The 11,967-nt window shown below is 44.1% G+C and overlaps 1 long non-coding RNA gene and 1 pseudogene across 1 annotated transcript; one reads left to right on the top strand and one right to left on the bottom strand.

The window, feature by feature from the left end:
• Nucleotides 1–266: 266 nt before the first annotated feature.
• LOC134368918 (uncharacterized) lies at nucleotides 267–4,155 on the bottom strand. The gene is made up of 3 exons (XR_010022567.1): nucleotides 4,067–4,155; nucleotides 3,119–3,224; nucleotides 267–432 (listed from the first exon to the last, which is right to left on the bottom strand). It is a non-coding gene; the product is annotated as an uncharacterized LOC134368918 (long non-coding RNA).
• A 4,805-nt stretch (nucleotides 4,156–8,960) lies between these two features.
• On the top strand, nucleotides 8,961–9,109 carry LOC134369003 (U2 spliceosomal RNA; annotated as a pseudogene).
• The last annotated feature ends 2,858 nt before the right edge of the window (nucleotides 9,110–11,967 follow it).

The following is an 11,967-nucleotide window of genomic DNA, read 5'->3' as shown; positions in this document are numbered from 1 at the left end:
TCGTGGAGGGCTGGATGTCTATATCAGACTCTCATCTCGCATTTACACACATGCTCCTGGCTTTCTAATTTCATCCATGGTATATGAATGTTGCCTGTTTAACGTCCTGAAGGTAATCTTATTTCCCTTAGAAGGCAAAAGTGGTTAATACTCATTAGATTTACAACATGCTTCCCTATATTTCCCCACTTCCTTCAAAGAGAAGTGGAGGCCATCTGACAACTTATACTGAATAAATTCTGCATGGAAATGGCATGTGTCACTTATGAGCTGAGGAATTGAAGAGCTGCTGTGCTTTCTCTATCCCCCTCTTTCCCCACCATGGCAACCTGGGAATTTACATATTGTGATGGCAGCCTCAGCAGATGGAGGAAGCTTCAGTCCTTGAGTCACCAGATGCAGGCGAGCTCTTGCCAACTTGCACCAGATTTCCTGTAAGTGAGAAACAAACATGTTGTGCGAAGCCTTTGTGATTTTTGTTACTGTAGCATAACCAATCCTGTGCTGACTACAACTTATTTCCACATTTTTGTAAAAATACACACTGCCTTCTCTGTGAATGGATTACAAATCTATTAAAGACAAGGAGATCTCAGACTCAATATCTGAAGTATCAGAATAGACTAGGTGGAGAAACATTCTGGTTAGTCTCCTTTAGGACATGAACTAAATAAAAACAAACAAGCAAATACAATCCCAAGTTTTCTGCTCAAACAGTCTCCTCTTCCAAACTACCCAGAATCCCAGAAGTTATGTAATTTGTCAATGCAGAACTGTGGAGCACTGTCCCTTCAAGAATATTATTTACAAGAGGGGTCAGAGTTAGCCTAAAGACAGTGTTGAGGAGTATCTTTGGTAGGGGTGGAAATGGAGGGCTTTATGGAAAATTGTGCATTCACCAAAGTTTTCTGTATTATTGTCCTTTTATCTTGTGGCATTTGTTCTTTAGGTACTGGGCTAGATCTGATTATCTCATAGGAAGACTATGTGCGCACACACACACACAAATCATTCTGGAGGGTATTAAATATTTTGAAAAAACAACAAACCAATAATCATGGGAAAAATCAGAAATTGGTTGGGCTTCCTTACATTTTGGGGGACTCAGTATTGTTTTTATTTAGGTTGACATTGGGAAGGGAGTTGAATGTGGATAAGTTTCCACATCTTTCAGAGCTAAAGCTCTTCATAAGACCCTGCTCAGATATTTCTTCTGAGTTCTATCGTGTATCCAATTCTTCTCAAATAGCTGCTAGCAGGCATTAAGTTCAAATTAAGCATTTTTTTTTTTGTAATAGGAGATATTTACATTTTAGAAAAGTAGGGATGCATTTGTAAGAGATAATGGCAGGGTCTGACTATTTTCCTCTCTTTCTAGGGCATACAGCTTGAATACATTTCCCAGAATTCCTTACAGTTAAGTAGTGAATGTGTTTTATGCTATCTCCAGGCCTGGCCCATCAACAGTCTCCATGTGATTCTCTATATTCTTTCTCTTTCCCTGAGGGATGACCTAAAGCAGATCATTTAGTGGAGACAGCCCCCAGGGATTTGGAGCCATTTGGATGGAAGGAGCCTGGGTCCTTGAATGACTGTGTGGAGCAGAGCCTACCAGATGGCCTGCATTGAACTGTGATATGTGTAAGAAATAAGCCTTTAAAGTGTGAGACCACTGAGGTTTGGGAGGTGTTTGTTGGCTGGATTAGTTAACCTGCCCTGACTCATACAGACCTCTTAGCCAATCACAGTTTATTCTTTTCTAAGAGATGTGCACTGTATGAAGCAATTCTTTATGTACCCTAATACCTCTGTAAAGCTCAAGGGTTTGAGGGTAACCACAAAGCATTACCACCTTCGTGAAGAATTTCCAGATCCATCCTTCCAAAGGTAGTATTATTTCCTCTTTTATGACAACATGGTAACAAATGTTTACCTCTCTTATGTAACCTGTCACACAGTACTGAAATTATTATTTTTTTTCTTTTCTCCTTTTTTTTTTTTGTCTTTTTCATGACTGGTACTCAGCCAGTGAGTGCACCGGCCATTCCTATATAGGATCCGAACCAGCGGGGGGAGCGTCGCCGCGCCCTCAGCACCATATTCTCCTGAGTGCGCATGGGCTCGGCCCGTACTGAAAGTATTTTAATGGTGTAACTTGACAACCTTAGACAAAAAGAAGGATTTGGTCCATATTAGGAAGTGGGGTAGATAGTCTCCAAAGATGGTCACTATCAATTCCTCTCTTGCACGTGCATGTTTCTCCACCCATCAACGGATAATTTGTTTCCCCTCCTCTGGTGTCTAGACTGGCCTTATGACTTGCTTTGACCAATAAAATGTGGAGAATATGATATTCTGGGACTTTTTAGCCCAGGCTTTAAGAGGAATGGCTGTTTTGACATCCTCCCTCTTAGAAGCCAGCTGCCATATAAGAATTCTGACTATCCTGAGACCACCATGCTATGAGAGAGCCCAAGCCTATTAGGGGAGAACCCACATGGATAAGCACTTAGGCACCAAATGTAAGTGTAACATTTTTGCACATTTCTGCTCAGCACTGATGCTAGCTGAATACAGCTGGGTGGTTGACTCCTAATACCAAATGGATCAGGAGTATCTTCCAGCTGAATCAACTCACAGAATCACAAAAATGCCCCCTAATTGTTGCTGGCTTAAGCCACTAAGTTTTGGAGTAGTTTGTCACACAGCAAGAGATAATTGAATCAGGAGGAATCGTAGGTGTGAAGTTCTGATTGGTTAAGGAAAGAACTGTAAAGTCTCCCTTGGGATTGTTCATTGTTTTGTTTTAAGTCATGAAATAGAAACATGGCTTTCAAAGAAGTCTGAGAAAGACTATTATTCTCAGGGGCATGCAGTGGTCAGAAACCACTACCTGTAGGTAAATCTCAATCAAGTTGCATTTAAAACACTGTTTGTATTGCTCTTAGAAAGTGTTCTTTTCTTGAGAAATAATTTAACACTCATTATAGACAACGTGATGACCTGTAGGTACAACTAGCAGAGATGGCCCTGCGCTAGGAAGAATAGATGTGAAATGGAGCACACCTGGACAGAAAGAAACCCAGTGAAGACAAAATATGCAAGGGCTGTTGCTTACCTGTTTTGCCCCACACTCTGGGTATACCTATTTTGATTTCAATAGACAGGTAAAGATCATTCACTTCATATGTCGATGTATAACATAGACAGCGGGGTTCTTTAACCTGGGATTTTTGAAGATAACAAAAGGATTAGCTGAGAAAAGATGAACTGTGCCGTGGAAAGAGAACCACACCCATTTTAATATTAAGTTGACTAAATATTTACTACAAATTCCAAGGAATATACTGTGGGGTTCTATAATAACTTCCAGTTACTTCTTAAGGAGCTGATAAGAGCATTTGAATTGTTTGTTTGACCAAGGGACCCAGCGTGTTGGATTCAGCGTTTGCTTATCACCTACCCATCCCTCCATTTCTAAACTACATATAGAAGCACTTGCTGTTTGCCTGGTGCTGCATATATCGCTGGGAATATTAACAGACAGGTAATATTACCAGAGTGGTTTTCATGTGGGAGCCCATTGCACATCAGTCTGCTGCTCTTCTGACTGAGCCCCAAATGGGTCTTGACCCATTCCATTCTGTATCGGGCATAGATGCTTTCTTGTCTGAAGACCCAGTCTATTATTTATAGAATCCCATTATTTGCTCCTGTGATTGAACAAAGTTTTCTTGAAGTACAGAATCTTTATCGCTGCATTAAGGTTGTTTGATGTCTCTACTATGCCCTGACGAATGCTGGCAGCCTGATTCACTCCTTAATCTGGTGTAATACAACATTAAATGAGACATTTCTTCTTTCCCATTTCAGCTGAGGCCTCAACACTGAGAATATGTAGCAAGTTCCCACATTCTAGAGAGAGAACTATATCAGGTATTTTGGGTAAAATAGGGTATTATGTTTGTCCAGGGGCCTTTAGCCTGTCACTAACCTCAAAAGTGTGTGAAGGAGGCTGAAGGTGGAATGAAGAAACTGAAGAGGCTGAGTGGTGGGTGGAACTTACCTCTACCCCACAACCACATCTGGATGCTTGATTGGAGGTAGAAACACATCATCCAGCTATAGCCATGGGACCAGAGTGAAAGTCCATGGAAAACCTGGGAAAGGATTCCCAGACTTCAGACGGCACACAGATTGCTGTCTGACACTTGCCTGCACATGTCTAAAGTCTGGAAATTGGCAATTTCTGTGAGGGAAGAGAAGAGAGAGGGTTGCCAGAGGAGTGGCTTGAAGTTTGAAGTTCGGCTCAGCAAAGAGGCAGATTTCTGATGGGTGGATTGAGTACTTAGGAAGGGACCCCTCTCAAGAAGACTGCCTGCCTAGGAGAGAGGGTCCAGGCAAAAGCATCCTGCAAGGGGGGATGAGGTGGCAGGTGGCTTCTGGAGACTGTATCCCCAAAGCAAGGGAGGGAGAAGTGGGAAGTTACCAAAGGATGGCTGGTGCTGTGGTCTGAATGAAAAAGGCCCCCAAATTCATATGTTGCAACTTAATCATCAACGTGATAGTATTAAGAGATGGGGCCTTTAGGAGGTGATTAAATCGTGAGAGTGGAGCCTTCATAAATGGGATTAGTGCTTACAAAAGGGCTTGAGAGAGCAAGTCTTTTCCTCCCATCCCTTCCATCATGTGGGGACACAGTGTTCAAGGTGCCATCTTGGAAACAGAGACCCAGACCTCACCAGACACTGAACCTTGATCTTGAACTTCCAAGCCTCCAGAACTGTGAAAAATAAATTTCTGTTGTTCATAAATTACCCAGTCTCAGGTATATTGTCATAGCAGCACAAATGGAGTAAGACAGTGGGTCACTGAAATACACAGCAAGGCATCCTGTGAGAGAATGGGCCAGCTTTTGTGCACCTGCTATACCACCAGAATACAAGTACACCGTCAAGTAAGGCCTTTACCCTCCTGAACGCTTCTGCTTCACTCCTACCCACCCTGGAGTAGCCAGAAGCAGCAGGGTAGGGGACTGAAAGTAGGAGAATAAAGTGGAGAAAAATTAAAGAAGCCAATCATGCCCCACCCCCTTCTACAAGCTTTTTAGTCTGAGTCAGGTGTATGCTTTGAGACCATTGTCATCGTTGAATTGGATGAGATATTTTAGCTTTGCTTTTAGGCTATACCGGGCTCCAGGATCTGCAGATTCATTGGTGGAAACCAATAAAGTTGTTTTTCACCATGGCCCCGGCCCCCAAGTGCAGCTTATTCAATATACAGATGGCACACAACTTAGGATGGCTCGACCTTACAATGGTGTGAAAGTGACATGCATTCAGTAGAAACTGTACTTAGGGTACCCATATGTCCATTTTGTTTTTCACTTTCAATACGGTATTCAATTACGTGGTATGTTCTACACTTTATTAAAAAACAGGCTTTGTGTTATATGATTTTGCTCAAATGTAGGCTAATGTAAGTGTTCTGAGTACATTCAAGATGGGCTAGGCTAAGCTATGATGTTTCGTATGTTATTTTCAACTTACGATGGGCTTATCAGGATGTAACTCCACGGTAAGTCAAGGAGCATCTGTCCTGGGTATATCAGGAATGGATTTTATGATGTTAATATTTTCTGTCTTAATCCAAGTGGTCTGTTAACCTCTGTTTGCTGGGTCATTTGCTGCAATTGGTATTTAACTGGAATAGAGATGGGAGATGTATAAATTCTTTCAGTGGAGAGAGTGGGCTAATTCTGAGTTAAAAATGGATTTAACTGTTTTCTATAAAAGTGGGCACAATGACTTAACCTTCTGGCATCCTTCAACATCCTTCTCTGAGTAAGGTAGGTGACAGGTTGCCTTTCTTTAGCCATTTCATTACCAATATTAAGGAGGTTTCATGGACCTGTAATAAAGGGCCGGATGTCTGATATCTCAGAAATGAAAAGAATTAGAGGAAACTGGATTACGTTGAGAATCCCATAGTGGAGATCAAGGCAACGAATTATTAGAACTTGAGCTAAGGCTGTGGCAGAGTGGAAAAATAATTAGGGATGGATTTAAAGGTAAAAATAGAGGCTTCTGGTCAAGATGGCAGAATAGACAGTCCCCAGGGTCACTCTCTCCCACAAACCAACCAATCTACAACTATATAAAAGCAACAACAGCCAAGCTGTGGCTGCTAGAGCTCAAGGGAAGAGGAGGAGAGACCTACGGAGTGCATGAAGGTGGGAGAAGCCACGACAAGAGTAAGAAAAAACCACTCTGACCATTTCGTGCTGCGGCCACTTTAAAGATGGAGCTGCTGAGTGCACGGAGCAGGAGCCGGCAAAAGCTGCAGCTGTGCCCTTCGGATGGAGTTGCTTGGAGGTGGCAGGGGAGTAGAGGGCCTTGGTGGCCCCAAAGAGAGCAGGACCACTTACGGTGTTTCTGTGGACCCACACAGGAGTGAGGAACCAGAACAACTGAAAAAAAAGGAGCCACTCAGAGGCCAGTGAGTCAGTGCAAGGGACCAGTGCAGGGCCTGTCCCATGGGAAGTGTTTGCAGCACTGGTGGTGGGGGAGACAGGCCCACCAGGGGAACACTGGGGCATAGCAAGGACAGCTGATCTGCCCCCCAATCAGCCTAGGACCACAGAGAGGAGACTGGTCAGGAATATAGGATTACAAGGAGTGTAGTTTGATGAAAAGACTCAGGACCAGATCAGAGTTTCTACACAAGCCAGGTGCACCCGGTCTCTGGAGAGGCAGAAGTACCTATAAGGTCAACCATTAAAACTGGACCTCCACAAAAAGACTTCCCTAGGGAATCAGCAGCACAGCAGCAATTTAGCTCAACAACACAGCTCAAGTACTGGTTCCCACAGGAAGTTCCTCCATTTTAGAATTAAACAAAGGATAAAAATTAGTTCTGGCCCAGGCATGGTACCAGGGACCAGACCCACCCCCCCAACCAGGCACACCACCAGTACCTTGGGGCCCACCCGGGCTCCTGAGGCCCAGAGCCGGGGACTGGAACCCCCCACAACAAGGCACACTGCCAAATATAAGGAGCATACCAAACACATCACCTCCATGTGGGTGGCCCACCACAGCCACCACAGTAACCAAGGCTGCTGTGAAAGCGGCTAAACACCACAACCACCACACTGATGGTCCACCAGCCACAGGAGTGCATTGACACAAGGAGAGTCACCAGCAGAGACCAAAGAAAAGAAGAGGATGTCTCTCGCCACAAAACCCATTCCAAGTGACAGAAGAAGCATCTGCTCTATGATAATATTGGGGGACCTGAACACGACTCTCAGCATTGAACAGATCTTGTAGGCAACAAACCAACAGAGGAACCATTAGTCTTTTAGAGGAAGAGAAGAAATCTAGGGTAACTAGAGAGGGGAGGGGGTAGGGAGAGGAGGATGAGGAGAGATTGGACAAGGGACATAAAGAATAAGTACAATTTGTAACAATATATATGCTAGCAATATTGATTTGATCAACATATGTCAACATTGAACCCCCAAGTATGTATAATCAATTATGATTCAATAAAAACTAAAATTAAAAATTAAAAAAATTTAAAAATTTAATTTTCCTATTCTTACACACCCCAGCTTTGCAAACATTATCAGCCAACCGCTCCACAAAACCAATTCCAGTAACTCATATTCTTATGTCATTGGTTTGCTTCATGGAAAATTTCCTGATTTTCATTTATTTCAGTAGTTTGGAATATGCCTCGGCACCTTCTTTAATTCTGGGTGGAGAGGTAAAGCAAGCCAACAGCAGTGAGACATAAAAAAGACCACGGAAAAGAGGAAAGACACAGAGGCGTGCTGGCTTTTTCCACTACACCATCAATGAAGACCTCGGCACTGACAATGGAGAGCCCCCGCAGAGTCCAGGCTGTCTGAACTAGCCATGGGTCTGCAGAGCTTTCTCCCACAAACCAATCACACAGCTCATGCGGGTGCAAGAAACAGCTTAGCTCTTGCTCTCCACCACTTCGTTGAGATTAACCCACAAGGTTTTATAACTCTGAAAATGAGACAAAAGTAGCACTTGTCCCCGAAGTGAAATGTCAGGGTGTTATTTTCACTGGTGCAAAAAAGGGACTGTGTCCACTAAAACCAATGAAAGAGGGCTCCTAACCACTTCTAAGTGGGTGGGAAAATGTGACCTGTTTCTCCATTTTACATAACAAGCGAAAAATTAGCCCATCTGAGGGAAATGCAGACTTTGAATTCCGTCAAATATTTACTGAGTTGGCACTAGGTTTAAAGCTGAGACACTGACAATGACTCAGGAAAAACAAGTATATTATCGGTCACATGTTTATGTAAAACTTTATAGTCATCTATGTTTTAAAAGGAGCTGGGTGACAAATGGCATAACAAAAAGAATTCTATCAGTTTGAAGGTATAATGAGCACGTTTGTTCTTATTTCCAACTTGAAAGTAAGTAGGTCTAAAGTTCCAGGTAAAGCTGAGCATTAAGAGTTATTCAATCAGCAATTGCGGTTCTGGCCACTGCAGTGATATTTGAAATGCAAAAGCTACCCTGTCCTTCTCTTGTAAATACATGTGAGTGCAAGAAGCTTTTCTTGGTCATCCTTGACATTTTTGTCAATATGTTATGTACATGGTGACATTTTGGTGGTTTATGATGCATGTTGGCGGAGAGAGGGTTGGTTTCTGGGGCCTTGGATTTTAATACTGAGATTAACAACAGACAATCTTGGGTCAACCTGGGCCACATCAGTAACAGATGGATTTATCCAGGATGTGTTTTGAATCAGTATATCAACAGCAAACAAAACAGTGCCATAGGACTTCTGAAGACCATTCACAGTGCTTTCCTGGGGGAAAATGAAAAGCTCTGTAGAGTTGGCCCCCATGGACTTGAGCCCTACCATTTTAGATTCTAATCCACCCCAGCCATCAGAAAGTAACTGATAACATCGTTTCTCAGCCTTTTGGCTAAGATCAAGTATAGAATGTAACTGATCACTGATCACTACTTTTTTTTAAAAGTAATAATAAAATACCTGTTTCAACACAGGAACTTATAACATTATATGGGCATTCAAAAGGCATATATAAATCTTCAAAGACGCCATCTTTAGGTACCCAGCCAACTGCTCAAATGACAAGAACATTCCGCGTGCACTGCATAGCGCATCCTGTTCCACGGAATTGCTGCAGCCCCAGCAGCAAAGCTCAGCAGAGGGCAGGCAAAAGACCCCGGCTGCTCTGTGCTGACCCAAGCACACAGCCTTGGTAGCCACTCTGGCAGAACAGCTCATCCCCAAGCCAGCAAGGATTCTGAGGGAAGGCCTCAAGAGCAGGGGTGAATCAGACGAGGACCAAGACACAGTGTCCAGGGCCCTGAGAAACTAGGTCAAGGTCTGCTGCTCCTCCTCAGCCTGAGCCACCATCACCTGGACCTGGGGACAGCAGCCATCTCCTGACCAGTCTTCTTGCTTCAGCTTCCACCCTCTAGACCCCCACAGCAGTCAGAGAGACTGCAATACAAAGTTGTCTTCCCAATAGAATGGCTCCCTGTCTCATTCAGAATCACAATCTGAGTCCCTGAAAAGGCCTGCAAGGTCCTCCAAGGGCCACCTCGTCACTCTCACCTCAGCACCTGTTGTTCCTTCTCCCAGACAGCCCCCATCCCTGGATACCTTAGGCTGCCTCCGTACCCCCTGCAGGCATCGGCTCAAAGGCAACCTGACACCCTGCACAAAACAGCCACCCACACCCCAGCCCACACCCCATCAGCCTCATCCTGCCAGCTTTTGGCCCTATCTGGCACTGGCATGCTCAGTTACGGCTATCTGCCACCTTTGCAATAGAAGCCCCATGTGGGCAAGGGCTGTCCAAGCATGGTTCACTGTTGGAACCCCAGAGCCTCCGCACTACTGACACTGGGGCCGGCTCATTCTCCAGCACCAGAGGCCAGGCTGTGCACTGAAGTACGTTTAGCAGCATCTCTGATCTCTACCCACAAGATGCCCTTAGAACACACTCCCAAATCCCCAAGGAGTGATGGCCAGAAATGTCTCCAGACACTGCCACATGTCCCCTGCAGAGCTAAATTGCGTCTAGCTGAGAACCACCACTATTTTACTGGAAGTAGTGAGCCTAGCGGTGGGAAGATCTTTTACAGCTTCAGTCACATGCTGCTGGGAAAATACCTAAGCTGATGTTGAAGTTAACTGTTAACTGTTTTCTGCTGCCTCTCTCTAACTCCCTTTCACCCACTTTCCCATCTCCCACCACTGGCACGTGAGCCCCACAAGAGGGGGACTCTCCAAGGGGTCAGTATGGACAGGCTGCCCACGCCTCCCTCGATTCTGGGTTTTGGAACTAAACTCTTGGACTGCAAACAGCACAGTGATCTGGGCCAACTTCATTTCATCCCATAAGTAAGTTCATCCGAGCATCTGAACATACATCCAAAAGCTATTCAGACACGTATGAGAACTGCCTTCTAGAATATCGTACAAGGGTGCCGAGAAGATGTGGCTGAAGATCTTGACCTTGAATCTACTTCACCTATTCTTAGTATCTGTCCAATATTAAGTAAGTATAAGTTATGGAACAACATCTAATCATATGAGGTGAATTTTTTTTAAGTCTCTAAAATCACTGAATGTTATGAATTTCAAGTTCCAGAACATGATAGCATCCACACCTGGAGATTAATAATTCTGTACACATTCAGGGTATTTTCAGATTTGTAGCCAAGCAAATGCAACAATAAAGAAAGTTTAGGACACAAAAGCTTCGGCTGTATTAACATGTTAAACAAACAGGCATGACATCAATCCTGGAGTGGTAAACTGCCCTCAGGCCAAATCTCGCCTGCCTCCTGTCTTTGTAAATAAAGTTTCATTGGTACACAGCCAGGACAATTCACTTACATGTTGTCTATGGCTGCCCCTGTGCTACAACGGCAGAGTTGAGCAGATGCAACAGAGATCCTATGGCCTGCGAAGCCTAAGATATTTGCTAGCTGGCCTTTGACAGAAAAAGCTCAATGGCTCTGCTCTAACCGGTTCTCTCTCTTTCGCAACATTTCATTTCCAGCAACTTCACTCGCCCAGCCACAAAACCAAGACAATGCAAAGAACAAGTAGAGAGGAAGAATTTACCACAAATTCTGAGCACTTCTGACACTGGTGAACCTCCAATGCTACCCAACCACGTGGAAAATAAGGAAGCAACTCAGAACAGAAGTGTCATGATGGAGGGAGAACATTTTGATAGGCAGAAGAGTAAAGATATTGAAGAATCACAAAACTGACTGACTATGTAACATGACGACGAGAAGTTAAAATGTGAATGCCCATTCTGCACTAGACACTGCCCTAAGTGCTTTACCTCGCCTTATTGAGTCTTCAAAGCAATGTCAAAGGCAAATATTTTGTTAACATTTTATGCACAAAAAAAAAATCGAGGCTCACAGAACCCAAATAACATGCCTTGGAGCACACAGCAAATGGCAGAGCCAGGAGTCAGACTGAAGGCTCATGTCTGAAGTCAGGACCACCCGCACTTGGATGGTTATGAGGCCAGGAGGAGTTGAAGAAAGTATGGAAGGTTCCCCATGAATCACTGTTGAATGAATCCTTTATGACGTACCTAGGCTAGTGATAGTAAAATACATGAGCGTGCATTCACTCACTCAGTGATACGTATAGAGTGAATGTGGGGCAGGCATCTCTGGGGGTGTCTGCCCATTTGAAATCAAGCCTCCATTATTCTCAGAACCACAAGTGGGCTTCCAGAGCTCTGTAATCCTCCTGAAAGCTTGCACGTGCTGGCACCTTTTTCCAAACACAGAATCCCTACCTTGTGTCAGATTTCCCAGGGTCTGTGATTCCAAAATCCTGTAGAATCCCTGCACTCTACAGTGAAGCCTCGGAGCAAGTCTAACAAGGTTGTCAACTGTATTGAAA

This window comes from Cynocephalus volans, chromosome Y, assembly GCF_027409185.1.
Source record: "Cynocephalus volans isolate mCynVol1 chromosome Y, mCynVol1.pri, whole genome shotgun sequence".
Classification (NCBI taxonomy): Eukaryota; Metazoa; Chordata; class Mammalia; order Dermoptera; family Cynocephalidae; genus Cynocephalus; species Cynocephalus volans.
The sequence above is the reverse complement of the archived record's forward strand: the minus strand, read 5'-3'. Positions and strand labels throughout refer to the sequence as shown.